Here is a 22280-nt window from a genome sequence, read left to right on the forward strand (position 1 = left end):
AAGAAGATGTGGTATATATACACAATGGAATACTATGCAGCCATCAAAAGAAATGAAATCTTGCCATTTGCAACAACATGGATGGAACTAGAGCGTATCATGCTTAGCGAAATATTTCCCCCCTTTTTTTGGCTGAGAAATTTGAAAGTAAGGCGAATTTGAAAGCGAATTGGTAAGTGTGGGCATCCCAGGTCTGTCCTCATGAAGGTGATTTTCCTCTCCTTCAATCTAGTACTTGTTGATGATCCTTGATTGGAGATTGCAAAATTATGGTTGTGAACTGGTATTATTTCTCATTCTCTTTTTCCATCTAGCAATAGAGCCATAAATTGAACAATATAAAGACATTAAACTTACTAATAAAAAATAAAATTTAATAATAAAGGAAACTGACACAATGTGGACTAATGGCACATTCTGCATTCTTTTCCACTGATAGGTAAAGCTTACACACTTCCTCACACATGGTTGGTTCTTGAAGAATTCTGTTGACATGGCAATGCCTAGTGGATAAAACAGCTTTGACATGAGCTATTTCTAAGGACACAGTCAGCATTAAACCATTTGGGCTGTGTTGCTCAGCACTGTGAGTGAGGGCGTCAGCAGGTATGGAAAAATTCTGTGCTTAGGAAAAATAGTCTGCTTCGAATCCAAGGACCCAAGGGGTCTGTGTGAGAGCATCTGGAGGGTGAGACAGGGTAAGGCTCAGCAAGATCAGAGGCTGACGTGTTCTTCTGCTACCTTCCGTGACTGACTCTCGTTTAAATCAAATCAACAAGCATTTTACAAATGCTTATTCTGGGTTAAAGACTTCGTGAGGATTCCTTTTTGCTTTTTTCTTCCGGAAGCTTTAAGAAGGATGGGCTATTCATTTTGTTTCTTCTTTTATTCACTTAGGACAATTGCCTGCCCATCTGCTGTGTGCAGTCCTGGAGAAGTTTCTCTGTTCCTCCAGGAGAGACAAGCCACAACTGAATATCCGTGGCTACGTAGAGAACAAGCTTCCATTTGGGTGAACCTTCTTTTCTTGGCTCAGAATTCCACCGGGTCTCTCAAATATGACTTATTTGCTTATTTACTTTGTCTTGCTCATCTAAGGCAGGGTTTGATTGTCATTTGCTTTCCTGAGCTGCTCTTAGCGGGGTCCAGTAATGAAGACTGCGTTGGGTGCTATTTTTTTAAAAGACTTCTAACACCGTGATAAAGTTTTAATTCAGAGTGTATGGTGTTTGCTTCTGTTAGAGTGATATTTCCCCCTAATAGTTTTTTCAGCAGAATTTTGGGCTCAATGATGGTTAAGAACATGATTTGAAACATTACCGTACAGGTATGTGAGTCTGGGCTCCATCTCTCTTGATTTGTAGTTTCATCTGTGAGATGGAAATAAAAATATGTAGTCCATAGGACAGTAGAAGGGACTATTGGAAATAGCCTACATCTCACTTTCAGCCCCGAGCTGAATGAATGGTAGCTGTGATTGTGGTGTTTGTTATCAAGGACAGTGTTTGGTGCGTAAAAAATGTATATATTTATTTTTATTAATAAGCTGTTGCATTTGGAGGGACTTGCCTTGCTTTGCTGACTTCTGATTTTACTTTGGTGCTGTATATTATTTTTTTTTAAATATTTTATTTATTTATTTGACAGAGAGACAGCGAGAGCAGAAACACAAAGAGGGGCAGTGGGAGAGGGAGAAGCAGGCTTCCCGCCGAGCAGGGAGTCCGATGTGAGAGTCTATTCTAGGACCCTGGGATCATGACCTGAGCCAAAGGCAGATGCTTAACGACTGAGCCACCCAGGCGACCTGGTGCTGTGTATTCTGCAAGTCCCTAGCTCCCCTCCCATTATTCCCTCCCCCCCCCCCCGCCCCGAGAAATCTCCAGTGATACTCAGTAGCCTTTGGAATAAATACCACGTTCCTGAGGCTGGGGTTCTGGGACCCCAGAAATGGAACCAAATGTCTTGGTCTTCTCCAGACTCCCCCGTAAGTCCAGCAGACTGATCCCTCCATCCTAAAGCTCTTCCTCCCCGGGTTCCACCTGTTTCTGCCTCTTCGTGTTCTTTTCTTACTGATTCTTTCAAGCAGCCTTCAAGTCCGCTTAATGGAAGAAACCTACCTGATCGTCCCCTTGCTTTCTCCTCTAGAACTCCTGTAGCTCATTCTCTGCTGGTAGGATTTAGAGCACTTGACCCTTTTATTCTCTATGTCATGGGAATCTGTATGCATTGAGCGTCGCTGGTTCCTCCCCCTGGACTCCTGCAGTCGCTGACCTCTTCCAAACAGGTCTGGGCCTCTCTCAAAATCATGAATGGGAACACACAAACACATGTGATCTATGTATCCAACATGGGCAGTTGTATTTCTCTTATTTTGCTTCAGTCCTGTCTCGGTGGGTACCGCAGAGCCCAGCACGGCTGTTTCCTTTGCTACTTGCCCTGTGTAAAGAAATGAGGCGCTCAGATTCCTGCCTCCCCTCCACTACCCACCCCTCCCCGGCCTTCCAGCTCCACCGCTGCCAGCGCCAAAGCATGGTCGGGGTGCACAAGAGGGTGAATGACTCCCCTTACTTTCGAGCCCACTTGGGCTTGGAGCATCTGTGAAATTTTACTTCATTTTCATTACAGCTTCCCTAACTGCAGCATCATCGTGGGCTCAGTTCAGAGTCCTGGAAGTCTGGCCAGGAGATCCGTGGACTTGGCGCACACACTGCTCCACTCCCCACTGCCCCTGCCTGCGGATGGCCAGGGCTGGGTCCCTGACAAAGCCTTCCTGGGCCTCTATTTCTCCCATCAGAGCATGCCACTGGCCGATGTGAGATCCTGAGAGCCACTTAAAAAAAGGGGTGAAAACTCTCTACCACCCCAGTTTGCCAGACTTCTCCAGACTTGTCTGAACCCCACCTTTAGGTATAACGAGGCCTTCTTTTGCAGTCCCCACTCGGTGTTTACCTCTCCTGAGCACGGCGGGGTTGCAAGCTTCACTAGACACCATTCATGTTTGTAGCGCCCACAGCTAGTAAGTTCTCAATCAGTGTTGATTGGAGAAATACATGAAGGTGTAGCTAATAGTAGCTAATCATTTTTGAGTAGTAGACACTATGTCTGGTGGATTGTAGACATTATCTCGTTTCATCATCGGGAAGATTCTGTAAGGAAGTGGTACCATTAGTTGTGTCCTCCGTTTGGTCTCGCAGACTCACTCACACTCTGCCCTGCTCCACCTGTGGTCTGGCTCAGGGAGCTGGCCCGTGAGGACTACTCCAGTAGGACCCCCTTCCCTCTGGTTTTATGGTTTTGGCCATTGGGAGGCACTGGAGGAGATCAGAGTGAGAGACAGATCGTTGGCCGGTCCCTTCTTTGGGGTGTTGCCTTGGCCAGGCTGGGACAGTCTCCTGCACTGTCCCTGGTGATGTCTTCTCTGCTTAGATCTCACCTGTGTAAATGATCCATTCGTTAAGCCCTCCTCTAATTATACCATGTCACTCCATCCCTCTAGATTGAGTGGAAATGATGTTACTGATAAGGAAACTGAGGCCCACTGAGGCTAAGGGATTGCTCAAGATCACTTTACTGCATTGTTGACCTGCGCATTTGTGTCTAAGCCCATGGCTTGGACTACCACCTTGCACACAAAGAATGACCACATGTGATGCTGGAAGGTAGGAGGGAGTGTGGATAAGCTCATTACTCTTACAGTCGTAAACATCTGGACTTCCAAACCCGCTCTGTAACCTAGTTAGAGGGTAACCTTGGGTGAATTATTCTTTTTTTTTTAATAATTAAAAAAATTTTTTAAATAAACATATAATGTATTATTAGCCCCAGGGGTACAGGTCTGTGAATCGCCAGGTTTACACCCTTCACAGCACTCACCATAGCACATACCTTCCCCGATGTCCATAACCTCACCACCCTCTCCTTACCCCACCCCCCTGGCAACCCTCAGTTTGTTTTGTGAGATTAAGAGTTCTTATGGTTTGTCTCCCTCGAGTTCCCATCTTGTTTCATTTATTCTTTTCCTACCCCCCAAACCCCCTACGTTGCATCTCCACTTCCTCATATCAGGGAGATCATATGATGGTTGTCTTTCTTTGATTGACTTATTTCACTCAGCATAATACCCTCTAGTTCCATCCACGTTGTCGCAAATGGCAAGATTTCATTTCTTTTGATGGCTGCATAGTACTCCATTGTATATATATATACCATGTCTTATTTATCCATTCATCTGGGCAAATTATTCTGCCTCTTGAAGAAAAGTACTCACAATGATACAGTGGGACTCTCGCCTCCTTAGAATTATCATAAGGCTTAAAGTAATGAGCTAATTTCTTTCCTCCTTTCTTTTTGTTGAACTATAGTCAACACGAGGCATTAGTTTCAGGTGAACAATATGGTGATCGGACAACTCTATAGGTTACCCCATGCTCCCCACAAGTGTCACTACCCTTTGTCACCATACAACACTATTACAATGTCCTTGACTCTCTTCCCTGTGCTAAACCTTTCATCCCCATGACTTATTCATTCCCTAAGTGGAAGCCTGTGTCTCCCTCCCCTTCACCCCTATTGCCCATCCCTGCACCTCCCACTGGCAACCATCTCTTTGTTCTTTGTATTTATAGGTCTGCTTCTGCTTTTTGTTAGTTGGTGCATTTGTTTTTTTTAGATCCTCCATATAACTGAAATCACAGGATATTTGTCTTTCTCTGACTTACTTCACAGAGTATGATACTCCCTAGGTCCATCTGTGTTGATGCACATGGGAAGAGCTCTTTATTTTTTATGATTACTATTCCCTTGTATATATGTACACTAACTACATCCTTTTTATTGTAGAATGCAACTGTTTTTATATTTGAATTCAATTAGCCAACATATAGTGCATGATTAGTTTTTTATGTAGTGTTCAATGATGCATTAGTTGTGTATGACACCCAGTGCTCATCAGATCACATGTTCTCCTTAAAGCCCATGACCCACCACATCTCCGTTATCCATTCATCTATCGATGGAGTCTTGGGTCACTTCCAGATCTTGACTAGCATGAATAATGCTGCAATAAATAGAGGGTGTATATATATTCTTTTAAATTAATGCTCTCATATTCTCTGGGTCAATTCCCAGTAGTGCAATTACTGGATGATTAGGTAATTCTATATTTAATCTTTTGAGGACCTTCCATACTGCTTTCTGCAGTGTCTGCACCAGTTTGCATTCCCACCAACAGTGCACGAGGCTTCCCTTTTGTCCACATCCTCGCCAACACCTGTTGTTTTCTTTTTTGATTCCAGACATTCTGACAGGTGCCAGAACGAGATATCTCATTGTGGTTTTGATAATGCATTTTCCAGATGATGAGTGATGTCAAATACCTTTTCATGTGACTGTTTGTCAGCTGTATGTTTTCTCTGGAAATAAATGTCTGTTCAGGCTCTCTGCCCATTTTTAATTGGATTTTATATTGGTGTTGAGTTATATACCTTTTTAATATATTTTGTATATTAAGACCTTATCAGATATATCATGTGGGAATATTTTCTCCCATTCAATAGGTTCCTTCTTATCTTGTTGATTGTTTCCTTCACTGTGCAAAAAGCTTTTTATTTTGGTGTAGTCCCAAGAGTTTAATTTTGTTTTTGTTACCCTCGCCTGAGGAGGCATATCTAGAAAAATGTTTCTTTGACCGAGGTTGGAGGAATTACTACCTGTGTTCTTTTCTAGGATTTTTAGGGTTTCAGGTCTCACATTTAGGTCCTTAATTCATTTTGAGTTTATTTTTGTATGGGGCGTAAGGAAGTGGTCCAGTTTCATTCTTTTGCAAATTGCTGTCCAGTTTTCCCAGCACCATTTGTTGAAGAGACAGTCTTTTCCCCCTGTTGTCTATTCTTGCCTCCTTTGTTGTAGACTAATTGCCCATGTAAGCATGGGTTTATTTCTGGGATCTCCCTCCCATTCCATTGATCTGTGTGATAATGAGCTAATTTATGTAAAATGCTAGCGTACTATCTGGCACATCATGAAGACTCAACAATGACCATGAAAGCTATTACTAAGGGGATGATTTGGGACTATGGAAAACCTGGGAAATGTTTACCCAAGATGCTTCTATTCCAATGGAGTGGACAGTCAGCTCATAGTAGTAGTAATGGAAAGAGTAATAAAACTGGAAGGAAAAGAGCACTGGGTGGTTAGAATAGGCCTTAGAACTGAAGGGCCCTTTTGGATAGGGAAAGAGCATGTGGTTCACAGTGGACAGGCCATGTTTCACTTTGTGTTTCTTCAGTTTTCCCTCCCACTGGTTTTCTTGCCTTGGCACTGGTCATCTGTTGAGTGTGCAAACATCCTCCAAGCAATGTGGTCTGAATGAACTGACAGAAATCAGTGGGCTTCTGGGACATCTGGGGGGCTCAGTCAGTGAATCGTCTGCCTTCAGCTCAGGTCATGATCTCAGGGTCCTGGGATTGAGTCCCACATTGGGCTCCATGCTCAGCCGGGAGTCTGCTTCTCCCTTTCCTTCTGCTGCTCCCCCTGCTTGTGCTCCCTCTCTTTCTCTGACAAACGAATAAATAAAATCTTAAAAAAAAAAAAAAATCAGTAGGCTTCATCATGAGCCTTCTTCCCGGCTGTTAATTTTGGCAACAATAACCATTGCTCTCTGTAGCAGCCTGCCCGGCCATTCTGGTGGAGTTAGAGTGGTGGGCGCAGGACGGGGAGGGCCAGATGCTGACTGACTTCAGAACATCCTTGGCTCTACTCTTTAAAACTAAGTATTTTTTCAGTGAGGAAAATTGCACAGTAAATTTTTGTGACAGCTTCAAAACCTGAACCAAAATTGTTGAAAACGGTGCCAGTGGATGAGAAATATGTCTTAGCTGTGAGCTCTGAAGAGAGACAGGCAGTGCCGAGTAAATAATGAATACCTCATATGGGCATACATCTTCCATCTAAATGATGGCAAGGCTTCCCACCCCAGACCAGAACTGCTGATGGTCTCTGAACGTCTCTACACACACTGAACTTTGCCATCATTCCTTTGATTGAAGTAGTTCACGAAATATGAAGCTTGTCTGTTATTATTTATTCAGTGGAGAGGGGAATTCTACCTTTCTGCATTATACCAATGCCCAGTGTTTACCACCGAGAATAAAACCAGACAGAACTGGTTTCGGTTTATTAGGTGAGTTAATGCTATTGTCAGTATTTCAGTAGCAAGTCAGCATTTTTAGTGAGGGCTGTAAACTTAGAGTATTAGTTGCGTTGTAAATTAGAATTTTTTATTCTCACGTATGGTGCCTGTGGGGACTGTATCAGTTGGCTCTTGCTGTGTAACAAATCACTCCAAAATTGATGACTTGGAAACAATAATCATTGTATTTGTTCATGTTTCTGTGGGTCCATGATTTGGGCTTGGCTCTATTGGGATGAGTCTGTTTCTGCTTATTCTGGCTGGGCTCTGTTGTGTTTGGTATCAGCCAGGGGCTGCTGTTCTCACTCATACATCTGGTGTTTCTCTGGCTATTCATAGGGACAGTGGAGGTCACTGGGTCGTTTCACACTTACCATTCAGTAGGTTAAGCTGAGCTCATTCTCCTCATGGTGATCAGAGTGTTCCCAAGAGAAGCAAGAGGGCCAGTCCCAGTACATGGGTACCCTTCAAGTGAAAGCCTGTTCACTGTTGTACTGTTGGCCAAAGCAAGTCATATGGTTAAGCTCAGAGTCACTGGGAAAGGGGGCTTTCTTGAAGGAATGGATATGGGAAGGGAATAATTGTGGAGATTTTTGCAAATAACCTCCCACAGAGACACAGTTTCAGCACAATAACATATAGTAATAATATGCTTATATTCATATAACTTTCAGAAAAGGCTTAACTGTAATCTAATGGTTCTACTTAGAAATTACATGGAGACATTTAATATTATTCAAATGAAATCCTATGCTGAACTATGGTTCTTAATATTACCACTACTGATAAATATTTAAGTTCATAATCACCCAGAGAGAAAGGTATTTTTCTTATCCCCACCTATGTATAAGGAAATTGAAATGAGGAGAGGTTGTACCCCTTGCTCAATGTCACCATAGCTAAGGGAATAACATTCAGGGGGCTGTAAGGATATATTAATTTAATGTGTATATGGGAATTAGTCTGGAGGCTTCCACAGTATTCAGTGAGTATATGAACACTCTATTCTTGTAAAATACTAATAGCCTTTTGTATTCAATTATTACTTTTTTATTTTGAACGTTAGACCATGTATAGCTATAAAACTAAAAGCTGGCTAACATTTTCAATTTCCCATTGAGGACATCTCTATAATTGGTTCTATGTTTTACTTTAACTGGAACTGATTACAAATAACAATCCAAATTCCAGTTTGCAGAGAAGTTAAGAACTTTGCTTACTATTAAATAATCAAAACTTTTCAAGCACCATCCATTAAGTTAGGCCGTTAAATCTGAAACTGCATTATGAGAACACTACATTACTGGATAGCCTCCACTTCTTATGTCTTCGCTGATGGCAAAAGGATGTCTTTATCACACCTCTGTGTATGTCATTGATCATTTGTTTTGATTTAAAGTAAAAGGCTTTTTTTTTTTAAAGATTTTATTTATTTATCTGACAGACAGAGATCACAAGCAGGCAGAGAGGCAGGCAGAGAGAGGAGGAAGCAGGCTCCCCGCTGAGCAGAGAGCCTGATGCGGGGCTCGATCCCAGGACCCTGAGATCATGACCTGAACCGAAGGCAGAGGCTTAACCTACTGAGCCACCCAGGCGCCCCTAAAGTAAAAGGCTTTTAAAAAAATAAAAGGCTTTATTTGAGGGAGGAAGGTTAGACTCTATGTATGGAATACCTATCACTTCTGCCTCAATCACGCATCAAGAAAAGAATAGAAATGGAAATCCTATTTGAAAAAAGAATCTTCCAGAAGATATCTCAAGGAAACGAGAAAGGCGCTTTCACTCCCCCTGATAACATTCTCCTCTGTCTTCCTGAATGTAGTCTGAGAAAATATTAAATGTCACATCTGGTCATTGAATGATAACTTTCATATTTAAGTTCAATGAGAATGGCTCGTTAATTCTGGGGTTACTCTGCTCTCTTACAATTAACTTGACATTGGGGCATCTGGGTGGCTAAGTTGGTTAAGTATCTGCCTTCGGCTCAGGTCACAATCCCAGAATCCTGAGATTGAGTCCCACATTGGGCTCCCTGCTCAAAGAGAACCTGCTTCTCCCTCGCACTGCTGCTCCCCTGTTTGTGCTCCCTCTCTCTGACAAATAAACAAATAAAATCTTAAAAAAAAAAAAAAGGAATTAACTTGACATCAAAGAAAGAAGGGCTGGTGTTCTTCAGTTTAGTTCTTTAAAACTCTGTTAGACGAGAGTGACGAAGAACCTGAGGAATGTCAGGCTGGCCTTTTTTCACGGCTACTTTTGGTTTTATACCAAAGTCTATCTCAACGGTCAGCCCCTTGAGTTGTGTGGCTATATGGCACAAACAACTTCCTTGCCCTTCCCGTGTGTGCATCAACCGTGGCTACGGATTAAGATGAATGTATGGAGAAAGACGACTGGAAGTGTTTCACATAAGAATCAGTATCGAGCACCTTTGGCATCCGTTTATACATGAGTCTCCTTGCTGGGACAACTGTCACTTGGCAATTCTGGGGATATTTTTGGTCTTCACGATGCGGGCTGCAGGGGTGTTACCAGCCTCTGGTGCATCAAGGCCCGAGATGGCCCTAATCATCCCACAAGGCACAGGACAGTCCCCCACAACACAGAATTATCACACCCCAAATGCCAATAGTACTGAGGTTGAGAAAATGCTGATTTATATCATATCAATGTCACACCCATTCTAATTTCTTAAACAATCTACCTATAGAGCCATTGAAGTAGATGACTAACTCTCAGGGTTCTTTTATTATTTTTTTTAAGGTTTTATTTATTTATTTGACACAGAGGGAAAGGGAGAGCACAAGCAGGCAGAGTGACAGGCAGAGGGAGAGGGAGAAGCAGGCTTCCCGCTGAGCAAGGAGCCAGATGTGGGACTTGATCCCAGGATCCTGGGATCATGACCTAAGCCGAAGGCAGACACCTGACTGACTAACTGACTGAGCCACCCAGGCGCCCCTCTCAGGGATATGTTAGAAGGGATTTTGTGCGTGCGTGTGTGTGTGTGTGTGTGTGTGTGTATGCAAGTGTGCATACACACGGGGGATTATATTGGGTTATTTCTGAAATCCATTAAACTGTAAGGTAAGATGCTTTCCATTGATTTGACTCTCCTGGGAGCTGCCATAACCAAGATGCCCAAGGAATGAGGGAAAAGCACAGCTCCCAAGCTGAAGACTGTGTACCGCATCTTAGGACAGAACACTGCATTAGGGAGAGGCCGGTCCGCTCAACCTCACGCCAGTGTGAGGGGACGGCAAAGGAAGGAGGACTTTCTTTCCGGCTCTTTCCGGCTAGTGTTTATTAGTGAAGCTTAGTAATTTTACTCATATTTATATATTTAAAAACTGGAAGTTCAATGATTTATTTCAAAGTTTAGCTATGACCTGCTATCCTAAGGCAATAGTTTTATGGGTGCGCATATCTGTCCAAAATCATCAGATGGTTCGATTTTTTTTTAAAGATTTTATTTATTTATTTGACAGAGAGAGATCACAAGTAGGCAGAGAGGCAGGCAGATAGAGAGGAAGGGAAGCAGGCCCCCTGCTGAGCAGAGAGCCCGATGTGGGACTCGATCCTAGGACCCTGAGATCATGACCTGAGCCAAAGGCAGCGGCTTAACCCACTGAGCCACCCAGGTGCCCCCAGATGGTTCGATTTAAATATGCAGTTTATCATGTCTAAATTAGTCCTTCATCACAGTATAAAAACATGACGCACATTAACATACTATCATCGAAAGGGCTCAAACCACGTACGCCTGGGAAAACAGTCCTGTACTCCTCGCTCCCATGGCCTTCGCCAAGGTCGCAAGTTTAAATACGTATACATGTGTTTTAATATAACATGTAAAAATCATCACCAGATGGGGCGCCTGGGTGGCTCAGTCGTTGATCAGGTCAGGTCATGATCCTGGATCAGGTCATGGTCATGACCTGGGGTGCTGGGATCCTGGATCCGCTCAGGTCATGATCCTGGGATCCTGGGATGGAGTCCCGTGTCTGGCTCTCTGTTCAGCGGGAAGCCCGTTTCTCCCTCTCCCACTCCCCGTGCTTGTGTTCCCTCTCTCTCTGTCTCTGTCAAATAAATAAACTCTTAAAAAAAGTGGTCACAGGAATAAAAATCACACAACTTCTGGCTTGCTTTTTTTCACTTTTCCTCCTGTCATGGAGATCTTCCTACAGGTCTAGCTCATTCTTTTTTGATAGCTACGCAGCATTTCGTAATGTGGCCATAACATCGATTACTTATGTATTTAGGTTAAATTTTTTTCTGTTTCACAAACATCAAAAAAAAAATCTTTTTATAAAAAATGCATTGATTTGAGAGAGAGAGAGAGAGCCTGTATGGGCATGCATGCGCAGTGGGGAGGGGCAGAGGGAGAAAGAATCCTACACACAGTCCGATGTGGGGCTCGGTCTCGCGACCCTGAAATCACCACCTGAGTCAAAACCAAGAGTCGGACGCTTAACTGACTGCACCACCCATGATCCCCCAGAATTTTTGTATGTAAGCATGAATCATGTTATAAGTTTAATTTTTAGAGGTAGGATTGCTGAGTAAAAGCAAACATATCCTTAAGATTTGGGTGGCCACTGTTAAATTGCTTGTTGCAAAAGACTAACAACTTAGCCTTTTCCGAGTGTTCAGAGGAGCCCATTTATGACACTTTGGACAATAAGGAGTATTATCAGTCTCTTAAATTAAGTGTTGCTAATTTGACAGGCAAGAATGAGTTTTATCAGCAAAGATGAAGACGAAGATATTTTGTCAGTTCGTGTTGGGATTTCAGTATTTCTATTGATTTTTAGACGGTCTTCGCCTGTTATTAATACCATCACTGTGTGTGTGTTTGCAAAACATCTGTGATTAGAAAGAGAATGACCATACAAGCCAGCAGGTCCACTGCCGGTTATGTGCCTCAAAGAACTGAAAGCCAATGTGCACCGTAGTCTCATTCATTTGCAAAAGGCAGAAGCCACAAAGGTAAAGGCCTGAGTATCCATCAACAGGTGAATGCACAAACAAAATGTGATATATATACACAATGAAATATTATCCAGCTTTAGGAAAGAAGGAAGCTCTGGGGGTGTCTGGGGGGCTCCGTCAGTTAAGCAGCTGACTCTTGATTTCGGCTCAGGTCATGATCTCAGGATCCTGGGACTGAGCCCCGTGAGAGCATTCTCTCTTCCTCCGCCTCTCCTCCTGCTCTCTCCACCCTACCCCCAAATAGATAAGTCTTAAAAAAAAAAAAGGGGGGGAAGGAAGCTCTGAAACCTGCTACAACATGGAGGAACCTTGAGGAATGGATGGTACGTGAAATAAGCCAATCACAGAACGAGCGAGATGGCATTAGTCCTCTTAAATGAGGTACCCAGAGTGATCAGAGAGCCCGGTGGTCACCAGGGGCTGGGGAAGGCGAAAACTGAGGAGATGCTGTGTGATAGGGATACAGTTTCAGTTTGAGAGGATGAAAAGGTACTGGAGATGGATGGCGGGGATGGTTGTATGATGAGTTTGCTTAATGTCCCTGAACTAGATGTTTATAAATGGTTAAAATAGTAAGTTTTATGTTCCCTTTGTTTCACCATATGAAAAAGTGGGGAAAACGTATAAAATATGTTATATTTGAATAAACAGATATACAATACATTTAAAACATATATCACATAAACATTTTTTTTTCAACTGGTGAACATTTGTTCTGTCACCAATAATCTGAAAGTCTCCTTTTATAATAAACTGTATTTCCATAATAGGTAAGGATCTGTTTCTAACCCACGTGTTTTCACTGGCCCAGTTTTTCAATCGTCACATTGGTTTAATTATTACAGCTTTAGAGAGTATACTTGAGGGTTGATTGTAAAGGACCAGAGTTTTTGTTGTTTTTTTGAATGTCTTTAATCTTGAAATTTTTGTTCCATGTGAATTTTAAAATCAGCTCATCAACTTATATCTTGAAAATTATGGTTAGAATTGCATTGATTTTAAAGGTAGGTCTGTCTGGTGAGATATAGTCTAGCATCCAGGGAATTTTTTTTTTTAAAGATTTTATTTATTTATTTGACAGAGAGAGATCACAAGTAGGCAGACAGGCAGGCAGAGAGAGAGAGAGGAGGAAGCAGGCTCCCTGCTGAGCAGAGAGCCCGACGCGGGACTCGATCCCAGGACCCTGAGATCATGACCTGAGCCGAAGGCAGCGGCTCAACCCACTGAGCCACCCAGGCGCCCCAAGCATCCAGGGAATTTTGATTAATCACACTTCTTTTAGTTTTCTGAGTATAGCATAATCATTTTTTGCTATTAAAAATTAACTTGGCACCTGGGTAACTTAGTTGTTAAGCATATGCCTTCAGGTCATGATCCTAAGGTTCCAGGATCAAGCCCTGTGTGGGACTCTCTGGTCAGTGGGGAACCTGCTTCTGTGCTGCCTCTCTCACTGTGTCTCTCTCTATCAAATAAATAAAATCTTTAAAAAATTTACTCTTTTTTTTTTTTACATATACATATTTTTTAATGCATGTGACAGACAGAGTTCACAAGCAGGCAGAGGGTAGGCAGAGACAGAGAGTGAGAGGGGAAGCCGGTTTCCCGCTGAGCAGAGAGCCCAATGTGGGGCTTGATCCCAGGACCCTGGGATCATGACCTGAGCTGAAGGCAGAGGTTTTAACCCACTGAGCCACCCAGGCACCCCCCAAAATAAAAATTACTCTTATCGATAAAATGTTTTATAACTGCTTATGCTTAAAATCCCTCTCCAATTTTTCTCCAGTTTCCTACAACAACTGCCCATCAGTTGTAGCAATTGAAAAACTGCCCTCTTGCATGCTGGTAGGGAACACTTACTATCCCATTAGCTATTTATTAATTTTGTCTTTATCGAGAAAATAATTTAACTTTTATAATGGATAAACAGATTTTTGGCTCTCCAACAAATAGAACTCGAATGTATGGTATGTTTTTCTCTTAAACAAATGCATGTGTTTGGATTTTCAAGGATAGCTCTGTCAGGAAACTGTATTTCCTTTTTTCTTTTTTAAGATTTTATTTTTTTATTTGACAGAAAGAGAACACAAGCAGGGGAAGCGGCAGGCAGAGGGAGATGGAGAAGCAGGTGCGTTCCGGGAGCACGACGTGGGGCTCGATCCCAGGACCCCAGGATCATGACCCCTGCTGAAGGCAGATGCTTAGCTGACTGAGCCAACCAGGCGCCCCAGGAAATGATATTTCTTGAAGCAATCTAATTATTTTAACCTGATTTTCCTGGTGAACGGATTCTCGTACTCAGAAGGAAAAAGCAGTCTTTATAGAATCAAAAAAGGAGGCTAATTTTAAAGGAGCTTAAAACCCTGTGAGGAGATCATGGTATGCCTTTATCGGCCCTGCAGATATATTTGTTTGTTTCCAAATATCACTTTGGAACTTTCCATATGTCACTTACTATACAGTTTCCCTGGTTATGGCATTTTATTAAATCCTCAGCGCCTCCTAGGATAAAATTCACCGTCCTGGGAGAGGCATTCTGGAAGGCCCTCCCTCCTCATAGACCTTCCTGGGAAGGATGTGGCCTTCTGTCCTCCACATCAGAAATTCAACTAATGCATCAATTTGTGTAGCAAATGAATCCTTTGGCTTCAACAAAGTGGGACTACATCCACTGGTGATTTGATGAGTTTTGCTTTCTCTGGAACACTGTGTCTCTGTCTGTCTCTCTCACACATTCGCACACACTCTACACCCACACTCACGGTTTATTGCTGCCCTCTCTTTGCACCGTGATAACCTTTGACTTGACTTGTTTACATCTCTGTGCCCATCTTTAAACTGCTCCTTCTACCCTCTCGAAGCTTCTGGAGGGTGGGCAGCCTGACTCGCTCGTGTCTGTGCTATCCTCAGCGTCCAGCAGCGTGCCTGACACCTCTGGAAAATGAGCAAAAAAGTTACTTGCGGAGTGAATGAAGTCAAGGACAGCTGCTCAAGTTATGCACACATTGCTTTCTGGTTCCCTTTCAGAGGAGGAAGACCAGATTCATGGTTTCTTTCGTAATAAAACAATTCCTGACACAGATGCTCCTTCTCCTGTGTTTCTTAGAATGCTAATTTGACATTTGCGCAAAAGGTAAATCAGAGTGTCTGGCCTTGGCAGGGAGGGAGTCGTCGCTCCTGATGGATGACGGTGCTCTGGAGTCTGATAACGGTCAACTTGTGGCATTTCCCATCTGTTGTTAATATCACTCCGGTCTGCTGGGACCGTGGAACTCTCCCAATGTTCTGAATGGAGACGTTTTTAAACGAAGAGCTTGTTGTTACCTACTCATGCCAGGGAAAATTATTTAGACGAAAAGTACAGTGACTAAAGCCACACACACACACACACACACACACACTCTCTCTCTCTCTCTGTCTTTCTCACTTTCTCTCACTCTCTCTCTCTCTCTCTCTCCAGCACTACCTCATGTTACACTAAGGTATTCCTGGCAGAGTTTCTTGCTGATGATTTTAGCCACAGTCTGAGTAATGTCTGCCTGCCCGCACGTTGTAAAGTGATCTCCCTTTATTAGATGAAGTCTTGAATGAAGGGCGCTGGTGTGGTGTCTTCCACTTTCAATATCCGGTCTTTCTGCCCCTCTCTGCTCCCTGCAGTGGGTGGGTGCCTGGGAGAGGGATGTTACCTGGAAGGAAGGGGTCTGCACAGCCCCAGCCTTTTTCCATTCAGAGAAAGACTTTTCATTGTGAGTAACCCAATTATTTGCAATGAACATGGACGAATTTTGAGGGTGTCTTGCCCTTACCTGTTTTTAGTAAGTCTTCGAAAATGGAGCCCCAGATAGTACAGGTGGGGAAGATATCATTTTTAGGCACTTGGGAATGTCCGCTGTAAATCTGGGCGTTTTAAGGTGTCCTGGAATCCTGCAGGTTCTGTGGAACATTTTTTTTTTTTATGGATATAAAAACAAGTTGTAATTTATTTTTATAATAAATGGCTAGATATGTTGAGAAAATAATTTCCAAATAAATGTGTCTTCATTGAAACAGAAATAGTACGTGAACTCTTCAGCTTAGTATGCAGTTTTGACTGGAGACCAAAAAAAAAAAAATCCTGTTATTTATAAAGGCTCAAGAGACTGTCCAAATAGAGGGCTCCTTATCCCTAGTGATGGTTAGCCATTTTTTTTTTTTTTTTTTAAACACAGGGCTTGTTAATTTGAAACAATGTGAGACAGGCACGCACGAATGTCTCTGTCAACAGAAGCAGGTCGTAAGAATTGAGACCCATAGTAAATTTGTCACATCCTTTAAAAAACGTACATATGTAATAATGTTAGGCCTATTCTCTGAGAGTATCAGACCACTGCAAAGTTTTTATTAAAATATTTAATAAAGAACAAATGCCAAAATATTTTAAGGTTAAGAAGTGTAGATAATGGCCGTGTAAAGGAAGGACACACTCTCTAAGTGACGCCATCCTCCTGCCTAGATCAGAGCATTTTATCACACAATGGGACAGCTGCGTCACGTGGCATTGGACTGACGTTCTGAAAGTCAGGGATCACAGCACTGAGTTAGGCTTACAAACCAGATGTAGAAACTTCTGTGCCAAATGGGTGTAAAAATAGGTATTTATGTACAGCTATGCTTATATATGAATATAAAAGTTAATGAGGCACAAACACAAGTCAAGGTGAGAGCGAATGATTGCTTCCATACAGGGGATCTGGTTAACTAGGGCACCCGAACATCCTTTTGTGCTTTTTGAATTCTATAGCATGCCTATCTGTTTTCTTCATTTCATAACAATTTATTTTTTAAATTTTTTTAAAAGAGTTTATTTACTTATTTGACAGACAGAGATCCCAAGTAGGCAGAGAGGCAGGCAGAGAGAGAGGAGGAAGCAGGCTCCCTGCTGAGCAGAGAGCCCGATGGGAGATTCTATCCCAGGACCCTGGGACCATGACCTGAGCCGAAGGCAGAGGCTTTAACCCACTGAGCCACCCAGGCGCTCCAACAATTTAGTTTTTAAAAAGTGTTCCAAGTAAATGAGTCCAGTTTCTGTCACTTTAAAAAATCAAGCCAACGGGCACCTGGGTGGCTCAGTCCTTAAGCATCTGCCTTTGGCTCGGGTCATGATCCCGGAGTCCTGGGATCAAGACCTGCATCAGGCTCCCCGCTTGGCAGGAAGCCAGCTTCTCCCTCTCCCACTGTGTCTCTCTCTCTGTCAAATAAAAAAAATAAAACCTTTTAAAAAAATAAATAAAAATTCAAGCCAAATAATCAAGCTAAGTCATATAAAAAGCTAAACTCAAACTCAAAGATCTGTATGCTTTTCTCTTCCCTCTTCCGAAGTATTTGATTAGTACCTGAGCCGGGAAGGCGGTATGATGTAGGAGCCCTTAATTTCCATGGATGACTGTAGAAACACCCAATTAATTACTAAGGATCCAAGGTGATTTAAATACATTCCCAGAGGCCAACAAATGATCAAAACCACAAAAGACTATGAAACGGTTATTACTGTTGCACAGATGGGACAAGTAAGTTTCAGCAGGTGAAATAATTTGCCCAAGGTCATAGAGCCGGTGTACTACACAGGGTAAACTACAGTACGGTTTCTGCCCCAGAGCAGTTTAAACTAGTGAATGGTCTCAGTCCTTTGTAAAACCTATGGGTGGGATGATTTACACTTCAGTCATAAGAAGATACAACTTCGAAACTTTTAAACACATCTTTTAAGGGAAGGGAGTCTGTCATACTCCCAAGGCTGTGCACACTGTCCTCAGCGTGCTTTAAGCAGGTTGTAAATTAGAACAGCTTTTTATGTCCCCAAGTATCTGTTTGAAATGTACTAAAGTAGTTTCCCTAAAAAAAATGACTCTTGTAAAGGCAGGCTTTTAAGAGCGGTAAAACATTTCTGGCATTTTTAATGGCTGTTTTTAATGATAGTTGAATTCATTAGTTTTATTTTGTTGTCTCAGATAGTGCCACAATCTTAGAGACTTAAAGCAACGCTCAGTTTTTAATCTCGCAGCTCTGGAGGTGGGAAGGCTGGGGGAGATTGGCTGGATTCTCTGTTCCAGGACTCATAAGACTGAGATCAACAGGGAAACCACACTGCGTTCTCCCTGGGAACTCAGCATCCTCTTCCAAGCTCTTGTGGCTCTGACGGGACTTGGTTCGCTGCCAGTGTAGGACCGAGGTCCCTATGTCCTTGCTGGTTGTGTATCTGTGGTCACTCTCAGCCCTTAGGTTCCACCTGTGCTCCTTGTCATGCTGTCCTTCTATCTTCGAAGGCAACAATGGACAATCTCTCTTGAATCAAGATTTTCTCATGCTTTGAAACCCCGTCCCCAGGAAGAGCCCCATCCCTCCTAAAGTCCTAGCTGATTCATTTTATCTGGACATCACCAGATGGCCTTATTTGAAAATCAACTGACTAAGGACCATAATCACATTTGCAAAATCCTTTCGGAGTAGTGCCTTGATTATTAGTGTTTGAATAAGTGGGAGACAGTACAAGATACACAGGGTGGGAATCTTGGGGCTATCTTCAGATTCTGCCCCCATAACCCGTGAGTAGGCTGAATGTAATATAAATATTTCCTCCTCCTCCTCCTCCTCCTCCTCCTCCCCCCCCCACCCCCTCCTGGCCTTCCCTTCACCCCTTGCTGGGTGACTTCAAAGCAGGGGAAGCATTACCACTTTACTTAGGTTTATTTCTATAGGGTCATATTTAAGTGATAACATCTTGCTTTTATCTCACTTCATGCGAACCTTAAAAGATCAGGTGCAAGGGAATTCAATATCCACACACTGTTGGGCAAACTGAGGCTCAGGGAGATGAGATTATCTGCCTAAAGTCCCATGGTCTTCTGTATCTCCATATTCCAGAAGAAATAGTCTGTACTTCAAGGTTCTTAATAGACTACAGACTTTGATTTCTACAGTAGTTAAGGAGCATCATCTCTAAGTTTTATTTTTCAGAATTTCTAGGAAAAATGATTTTTTTTTTCCAAACCTGTGGATGAGATATCACAGGAAATCATATATGGAGATGCTCTTCTGGTGCATGGCAGTGTGGGAAAGAGCTCCGAGTACAGCAACAGGACCACATGGGTAAAGCATTTAGCTATTGGTTTCTGAAGGGATGCATTTTTTTCCTTAAACCTACCCTATGGTTTATTAGGTAAATGCAATAAACGGATGCTAATTTTGAAGTTTAGCTGAGACAACATTCCGTTTTCTGTTTCCATGTTCAAGGTGATTAACGCAGATGTGGGCGTGTTTCAGGACTTCGAGCTTTTATCTTACTTAAGGTGTGACCACACTCCTGGGCGCCAGAACGTGGTTTAGGCGATAATTGTGAAGCCACATCCAGTCTGATGTAGAATTAACTGAAAATGCTCCAAGCTTCTGTTCATCACCAAGTACAAGGTCATCTTTATAGGACCATCTGGACTCTCTTTTAACTCTTTCTTGTCAAAATTTTAAACTCAGCTGGAGCTCAAAGAGGGACGTTGCCCCTAAGAACAGACGGATAATTTAAAAATGTGAGCCAGAGGGAAAGCAGAATTCTCTAGAATCCTTGAAGGTAGAAAGGTGCTCTAGACCCTAGGCAGCTTCCACTGCTCAATTTATGAATGTGGAAAGTGGATCTCTCAGAGGTTTAGGGATTTGCCCAAGAGCACACAGCTTGGGAAGTGACAGAACGGGGACCTAAGATTACATCTTTAGGCTCCAAGTCCAATACTTAGTTCGCTAGTTGCATTCCTTGATGGAAGATGCATCTCAAGGAGTTTTCTGCAGATATTCTTTGTAACCAAGAGAAGTGTTTGGATGTAAAGTATTGGGATTAGAGAGGTGGTTTCAATCCCTACGTCTCTTCCCACCCATGCCAGCCACTCCAAAAGCTCGAACTCTATCGCTGTTTTTGGTTCTCCCGATTTATCTTCTGCTGCCATCCATGGGACCTCACTCCAACCACCAACCCATGACTGTTCTCTTTGCTGGATCCCTGTAACGTGTATACTAAGGTCACTGTTGTTCCAAGGGTGGGGCCATGGGAGTGGTTCTTCTGCTCAGCAGGAAAGGCAGCAACTGCTTGAAATTAGACCAATGAAATACTTTGGGAAGGAGGAGTATTTTATCACTGACATTGTTGAGAATTTGTGGCATATAATGATAACAAAAAGCAAACTGACTTGTAGTTTAATTTTTTTTTTTTAAACAGACACTGTCCTCCCATTGATTCCCATGACACTGACCTAGTTTAAAGGACAGGAATCCCCCATGAGCTACTAACACCTATAAGGCTTCAAGTTCTTTATAAAGTGGTTTTGGTAGGGGGGATTAGGTGATGTACCATCATAACATTTTGAAAGTACATGCACTTTAAAAAATTTTTTTGAGGGGCATCTGAGTGGTTCAGTCAGTTAAGTGTCTGCCTTTGGCTCAGGTCATGATCTTGGGGTCCTGGGACTGAGCCTCACATTGGGCTCCCTGCTTAGTGGGGAGGTTGCTTCTCCCTCTCCCTCTGCCCCTCCCCACCACTGGTGCTCTCTCTTACTTGCTTTATCTCAAATACATAAATAAAATCTTTTTTAAAATAAATAAATTTAACACTGTGTATGAAATATAGAGCAGATCCCCAAGTATCATAAGGAAAGCAATTTTAGTAAATAGATTGCTTTGCTGAGAAGCCAGAATCTTAGAGCTTTATCTGGATTCATACAGGGTTTTAAATTCCGTGTGTTTCCATTAGTAAAGAACTTTTAGTTCTGCTTGTCACTGGGCTCCCAGTAAAGTGGACATTTTAATACATTTCAGGTTGAAGCAGTCTTGTGTAAGGGGTTAAGGGATTAAACCTAGGTCAGATCTGGACATTGTACCCATGGGTGTGATAGCTAATCTGGCTAAGCATCAGTTTCTCCATCTATAAAATGGGAATAATAGAACCTACCTTATAGAGTCATTATGGGCATTAAAATCAGTTGCATAAAGGACTTAGCCCCATGCTGGCACATATTAAACACTCAATAAATGTTTAGCATCACTTTTGTCATTGTCATTTTGTGGCCAAAAGATTGTGAATTCTTAATTCGTTTTTTTTTCTTTAAGATTTTTTACTTATTTATTTGTCAGAGAGATAGAGAGAGAGAAAGTGCACAAGTAGGGGGAGTGGTAGGCAGAGGGAGAAGCAGGTACCCTCCTGAACAAGGAGCCCGATGTGGGACTTGACCCCAGGACCCTGGGATCATGACCTGAGCCGAAGGCAGCCGCTTAAAAGACTGAGCCACCCAGATATCCCTAAATTTTTAATTCTTAAAAATGAACTCTGATACAAAATTCAGCATATGTTCTTTATTTCTCTCCAATGAGGAACGTGGAAACCCTAGTATGGGTATTTAAGGACCTAACCTCCCTTCATTGTGGTTAAGATTTTTATTTAGCAAATTTCTCCCAGGGCACTAGATGGCGGCCTTCTCCTTTAGGAAAAAAAGGAAACAGCATAAAATAAAACTCTGGTTTCATTAATACTTTGACTTTGATAGTTGAAACTTACTGCTACAGATTTGAAAGCGAACAACACAGAGTAAAGCCACGTCTTTCACTGCTGAAGGGTAACAGAATCATAGAATTTCTAGATTTTCAGGTTTCAGGCTAGAACAGTGTGTTTGGGAAAACATTGTGTTTGGACTTTGGGAATCCTTGGAGCAACACTTATTAACTTAGGTGACCTTGGAACTTGCCTTTAAAACTCTAATTTTTTTCCTTTATAACGTGAGGTGATTTGGTTAGATGATCTTGTTTCCAGCTTTGAAATGCTATGATTTTTAATAATACTCTTCTACCAGGCTCTCTGTGAAGTGTTCCTTGTACTCTAAATTAAATATTTGTTAAGCCAGTGGACAAGATTTAATGTCAGTGGGTGTCGACATTACTTAAGTTGAAACTGATATATTAAAAACTAATTCTGGCAGATGGGGATGAAATTAGGTTTTGAGGTGTGTGTGGGCGTGTGAAATCTTGGTCTAAAAGTTCCTTTTTTAAAAATAAGCAAGGAGGGGCGCCTGGGTGGCTTAGTGGGTTAAGCCTC

General features: G+C 42.4%; 1 long non-coding RNA gene across 2 annotated transcripts in view; it reads right to left on the minus strand.

Annotated features, from left to right (window-relative positions):
• Window positions 1-22280, minus strand: part of LOC132016229 (uncharacterized) — a 43490-nt gene that overhangs the window by 19350 nt on the left and 1860 nt on the right. The window contains exons 2-4 of one of the 2 annotated variants that reach the window (XR_009403921.1): window positions 7564-7683; window positions 2950-3146; window positions 2118-2436 (exon numbers count right to left, since the gene is read on the minus strand). This is a non-coding gene — a long non-coding RNA (uncharacterized LOC132016229). The remainder of the gene's footprint in view (window positions 1-2117; window positions 2437-2949; window positions 3147-7563; window positions 7684-22280) is intronic. The other variant, XR_009403922.1, reaches the window with a different exon arrangement.

This window comes from Mustela nigripes, chromosome 4, assembly GCF_022355385.1.
Source record: "Mustela nigripes isolate SB6536 chromosome 4, MUSNIG.SB6536, whole genome shotgun sequence".
NCBI lineage: Eukaryota > Metazoa > Chordata > Mammalia > Carnivora > Mustelidae > Mustela > Mustela nigripes.